We start from the raw sequence: 6668 nt of genomic DNA on the forward strand, positions 1-6668 counted from the left end.
ATTCCACTAGCACTTCTTATTGTCGTTACAAGACATACTACAAATAGCACCGTCTCAACCACAGGTCCCGACTACAGCATTATAAAGGGGGAGCACTGTATTGCAATATCAGAAAAGTGGTTCTTACAGTTTTAATGGTTTAGTAAGACATGCTATACTGTATATAGACATCTGCATTACAGTTAATAAAAACTCTCACAAATTCTTCTCCTCCCTTAATAGCCCAATCCTGTGTGTAGATCCAAACCAAAACATGTTAACGCTTTTTATACAAAAAGTTTACAATAATTGTTTTTAAAAAAGCTTTAAAATTATCTTCAGGGTTAAAAAATGGCTAACATGGGCATAAACTGGAGAAATACAGTAGAGGTGATAAAAGCATGACTACCATCCCCTGAAGATTATCACCTGTGGCACAGCTGGAAAAGAGAGCACATAACTAACATTCTGGAAGAGAAAAAGAATGGTTGTTTTCCTGTCCCTTAAATGGTAATGGAACACTTGTGTATTTTTAGTGACTGGGTATACAGGCATGCTTAAGTATTAGATAAAATGGACTCTGAGTTAACAAATAACACAAAAGTGATACTTATTTCATTTATTTATTAAAGAAAGTTATGCAACACCCAATGCCCCCGTGTGAAAAAGTAATCACCCCCTTAGACTCATTAACTGGTTATGCCACCTTTAGCAGTAATAACTGCAACCAAACACTTCCTGTATTTATTGATCAGTTTCAGACAGCACTGTGGAGGAATTATGGCCCAGTCCTTCATGCAGAACTGCTTCAACTCAGTGACATTTGTGGGTTTGAGAGCATAAACTGCTTGTTTCAGGTCCTGCCACAACATCTCAATGGGGTTTAGGTCTGGACTTTGACTAGGCCATTCCAAAAATTTCTTGTTCTTCAACCATTCTGATGTCGACTTGCTTGTGTGTTTCAGATCATTGTCTTACTACATGACCCAGCTGCACTTCAGCTTCAGCTCACGAACGGATGGCCTGACATTCTTCTGTAGAATTCTCTGATACAGAGCAGAATTTATGGTTCCTTCAATAATGTCAAGTTGTCCAGGTCCTGATGCAGCAAAGCATCCCTAAATCATGACACTACCACCACCATGCTTGACCATTGGTATGAGGTTCTTACTGTGGAATGCAGTGTTTGGTTTTTGCCAGTCATAAAAGGGCCCATGTTGGCCAAAAAGTTTCACTTTTGACTCATCTGTCCGTAGAACATTGCTCCAGAACTCTTGAGGATCATCCAGGTGCTTTTTGGCAAACTTGAGACGAGCATTCATGTTCTTCTTAGTGAGCAGTGGTTTCCGCCTTGCTACTCTGCCATGAAACCCATTTTTGCCCAGTGTCTTTCTGATGGTGGAGTCACTGAACTTAGCCGATGCGAGAGAGGCCTGCAGATCTCTGGATGTTGTTCTAGGGTTCTTTGTGACTTCCTGGATGATTTTACGCTTTTTATTGGAGAGATTTTGGCAGGACGGCCACTCCTGGGAAGATTCACTACTGTCCCAAACTTTCTTCATTTGGACAATATGGCTCTGTCTGTGGTTTGGTGGAGCCCCAGAGCCTTAGAAATGGCTTTGTAACCCTTTCCAGACTGGTAGGCATCAACAACTTTTTTTCCCCCAAGGTCTTCAGGAATTTCTTTTGATCGTGGCACAATGTGCCTCTAGAACCTGTGAGCTGACAACTTCAATCTGATGGTAAGGGTTGGTAAGAGTTAGTCACCTTTATATTGGGCAGGGCTGGCCCAAATCAGGCCTGATTGTTAACCAAAGTATTCAAAACAGCTGACCCTAATTATCCCTTTAATTGGATTGAGTTAACTAGGGGGTGCGACAAAGATGGCTGTAGTGGGGACATCAGACCAGAAGAAACACACAGTACTGCGAGATGAAATGATGAATGAATGTGCTGCTGCGTGGTTTATTATTATTAGAAAATAAAACAGTTGTACAAAAAACAGAATACGGCACTTGACGCCAAAATAAATAAACAAACAAAACGGACTAACACTTACACAGTGGACTAACAGACAAACAAGGCGAGTCAAAACAACGGTTATATATATACTTTGTTTCGTTTTCTCGGTTTTAATTCTCTCCTCTCCACATGCGTTCTATCACCAAACACACAACCCCGAGTGAGTAAAGACATGCTGCTTTTATGCAGCTGTACCGAGACTTGATTGCTAATCAATCATTCAATTGTAGTCTCGGTACAACTGCATGTCAATTAATAAGTGCAATTTCCCGTGCTCACATATTATTACATTTTACCTGCACGTGAAGTGCTGTGCAATCCTCGTGCCTAAATACAAATATCCATTTTAAACACTTGTGTGCATAACCCATATAATTTCCCCATGTACCAAATACAATACACCAACATTAACACACTACACGAAACATACAACACAGAAATACACACAGGGGTGGGGCAACAATGCCACAGTGGGGCAGTAACTTTTTCACACCTGAAGACTGCATGTTTGATTACCTTGCACACCAAACAAATGAAAGAAGCACCAAACTTTGGTGTATTTTTTTCTCTGAATCCCTCTAAATACTACTGCAACCCATAAAAAGATATGATGAAATTCAACATGAAAAATGTGCAAAAATGCAGAAAATCAGAGGGCAAATACTTTTTCACTGCACTGTAGTTTCATAAAACAGATACTACAGCAACTGGTACTACACTAAATTCTCATTTTGCTTGCTTATCTTCCAGGAAGCTTGTTACTGCCCTACCTCCTTCCTCATTTCACCCCAGCAGTGTCTTCTGGGTCAAATAATTTTACTAGCTGAAAGCATATCAATCAACAGAACCAGCTGATTGGTTATTGACAAACATATATTTATTCAACCTAGTGTAGTACCAGATATTTTATGATTTTCATTACATGAGAGTAGGTGTAAAACTGCATGGTGATATTGGACTCAGCTCTTGCCAAGATAAGCACCAATCAAGACATAGCTTCTTTTGCTGTAAACTAATGTGCTCCATCTGCATTCTATCCTTAGCGGGGCTGCATTTACAGTTGGTAATTTCATGGATGATGATTTTATGGTACATGACCTAAGTGATTCTGAGATTCAGTTTAATATTGAGGTGAGTTATAACAGCACAACCCGTTCCTGTCACACCATTTCAAATGACCATTCATCGCGGCCCAGTCTCTTTCACAGAGTTTTGCAGTAACTTCAAGGATCCCACCATCTTAAACAAACTAACATTCTGCACACTTTTCCTCTTTAACCTCCTTGTGCTCAATCCTGCGGATGAGATGTTAAATCAGTGTCCTATTGTAAGTGACTCTGCATATAATGCATGGTTCACAGCCTACCTCTGTAAAGCGTTTTGTGATAGTAATAAAGATATTACTATCACTAAGTCATCAGATGGAAGGAAATGCAGATGCAACAGATATGTTGCTAGAGAGAAGTGTTTCTTTAAAATCAACAATGTCGAATTTGAATTGACCAATATGACTTTTTGTAAACTGTCCATTTGGAAAAAATAAGTCTTTTCCGTAATTCACTTTTTTTTTATCAGCCTTACAAAATATATAAAATGTTACACTCAATCTCAAAATGCATTGACCAAAAAAAAATAACCATTTTGCTGAAATTTCAAAAATGTAAAATACTGACCATGCAAAGAAAAAAAGAGAAGAACAAACAGCTGCTGTTTATTTTTTTTAGTCAATGTCCGAATTCAGAGATTGAGTGCAAGATATATACTGTATCTAAGCTTTATATATAACCCAAAATATAATGGAAGAAATAACTGAAAAAAGGGTTATGGAGTACAATAATTGATAAACTGACCTTTTTGCAATGAAATGTTGAAGCTTCTCAACTCCTCATTTTCATTTTTTTTAATTTTGCAGCCATCTGTTTTAATGTTTGTTTTCCTCCACTGCTTCACTAATTGGCAATGATGCCTGAGGTTTCATTATTTTCTGCACCAACGATCAGCTTTCTTGTTTTCTAATGATATGGGTAATGATAAAATTATTGTTATTTATACATTACTATTTAGACTTTTACAAGCTCAACAGTTGACAATAAGCTTCAGTGTGTCAGTGCATCATACAAAGATACTGCTCTTTTCCTCATTCAAAATATAGCAAATCTCTAAGATAACCTACAATAATTATTTTCATTTTCTGCAGTTTTCATAGATGTTCTAGTCTTAGTAAAAAAAAAGAAAACAATTGCTTTATAAATGAAAATATGATACTTTATTTAATATAAAATGTATGTACTAGGACAGGGGTGGCCAACTCTGGTCCTCATAGGGCACAGTGTCCATGTTAGTTATTTGGCTTAATTATTTGATAAAGCAGAAAAAATGTAGCAATTTTGCTCAGGGTGAACAATGTTTTAAACTCTGTACCTTGAATCACGTGCATGTTTTAAATCATATCCTATTTTCCAATGGCTAAATAATTAGATCAATTAAACAATTCAGACCTGGCGTCGTAATGAAAACCAGACGACAGTCCAGCCCACGAGGCCATGGAGTTGAACATCCCTGTACTAGGAGATATAAATGCTATGGAAGAATGTGTACTTATTGAATGTTATCTGGAATAGAACAATATACTTTATTAGATTTTTTTTTTTTTTTTGGATATTCCTTGTTGCATATCTAAGGAGACAACATATCTTATCTTTTTTAAGCACTCTCCTCTCTGGCGGGGGTTCTTTAATTTCAGTTTTATTTTTATTTTGAAGTCTCAGGAGGTGCCTTATCAGGTTCTCGGTCATCTTTTTAAAAAAATGAAATGGTGATAAGATTATTATATTCAATCTTCTCTTTGTTTATATATTATGACTTATAAATTATTTTTATGCACGGAGTTAGAAGCATTAGCATTAACACCACTGCATTTCCAGTAGCCTTCACTTCAACAGTGATGATCACGCTGCTGAAGACATCACAGTCTGTGTGATCAATCAGTGCTATGGAACAAATGTTGCTCAGAAACAAAAGGAACAGGAGTTTATGTTCAAACTGGGAACTTTGGTACCTCTGGGAATGAACATTCTATTCTAATAATCATGACACCATCCATGCGATTTTTTGTATAATTACAATTCTTGAACAACAACAGTGCCTATAGAAAGTCTACACCCCCATTCAAAATATTCACCTTTTGTTGCCTTATAGCCTGGAATTAAAATACATTAAAATATTTTTTTTTCATTTATCTACACATCCTACCCCACAACTGAAAAAAATATTCTAGAAATTTGTAGAAAATTAATTAAAACTAAAAACTGAAATAGCATGGTTGGATAAGTGTCCACCCCCCCTTCTAATAGCAATCCTAAATTAGCTCATGTGTAACCTATCACCTTCAAAATCACACACCAAGTGTTCCTCCACCTGTGTTAAATTGTAGTGATTCACATGATTTCAGGATAATTTCAACAGTCCCTGTACATTCCCTCTGCTGGGTAGTGCTTTTCAAAGCAAAAACTCAACCATGACCACCAAGGCGCTTTCAAAAGAACACCGGGACAAAGTTTTATGGCTTTTATGGTCAAGACTGGTCAAAGTGTGCATGTGAAAGCAATATCTCAAGCACTCCAAAAATGTAGCCTGTATGGTAGGATGGCAAGAAGGAAGCCATTACTCAAGAAAGCCCACCTTGAACCCTGATATATATATATATATATATATATATATATATATATATATATATATATATATATATATATATATATATTCTCAATAAAAAAACTTTTTTTCCCCTTAACAGTGTGGAGTATGGTGTGTAGATAAGTGGAAAAAAAAAATCCTCATTTAAATGCATGAAACTCTGAGGCACTGACACAACAAAATGTGAAAAAAGTTCAAGGGGGTGTAGACTTTCTCTATAGGCACTGTGTATATATATATATATATATATATATATATATATATATATATATATATATATATATATATATATACACACACACATACATACACACACACACACACAATATTGAAATTTAAAACGAAGTTTTAGGAACGTTTATTAATTATTAATCAATATAACTATTAACGTTAATGTTCCATGCCTCTGAAACATTTCCATTCATAAAAATACCGTGTATCTTGTAAGCATAACATATATCATATTTAATTATACATTAAAATATAACCCTGGTGAAAAAAAAAACAGTAGAAAATATTATAGGAAATGTTAGAGGAATTCTTCTGTAATTGAAATAATCCTATTAAATCGTATAAGAAATTGTAGAATCTAATAAGATTTAAAAGGATGGCCGAATTATCAAGAGTATGTATGTGGTCTCGCTGGATTCGCTGAAAACTATGAACAAAATCATCATCAACTTTGACGCTCACGCAGCAAAAGTCGCCGTGTCCTCTTGTGCATTTTGACTCTACGAACGTTTACACCTCCCTAAATTTATGCGTACATTTTAAGCAACAACTAAGTCTTAAATTATAACTATCACAGCTGGTGCAACCCGTAAAAAGGTGCGCTTTAACTATGCTTACTAAGACCTTACGCACAACTGAAGCAAGCCAAACCAGGTCTGTTTCAACAATTCAATTCCTGTTGTTGCAACACCAAGAGCATGAACGTTCACGCGTCATGCTTCTTAGTACTGTACGTGGGGACG

This window comes from Polyodon spathula, chromosome 3, assembly GCF_017654505.1.
Source record: "Polyodon spathula isolate WHYD16114869_AA chromosome 3, ASM1765450v1, whole genome shotgun sequence".
Taxonomy (NCBI): domain Eukaryota; kingdom Metazoa; phylum Chordata; class Actinopteri; order Acipenseriformes; family Polyodontidae; genus Polyodon; species Polyodon spathula.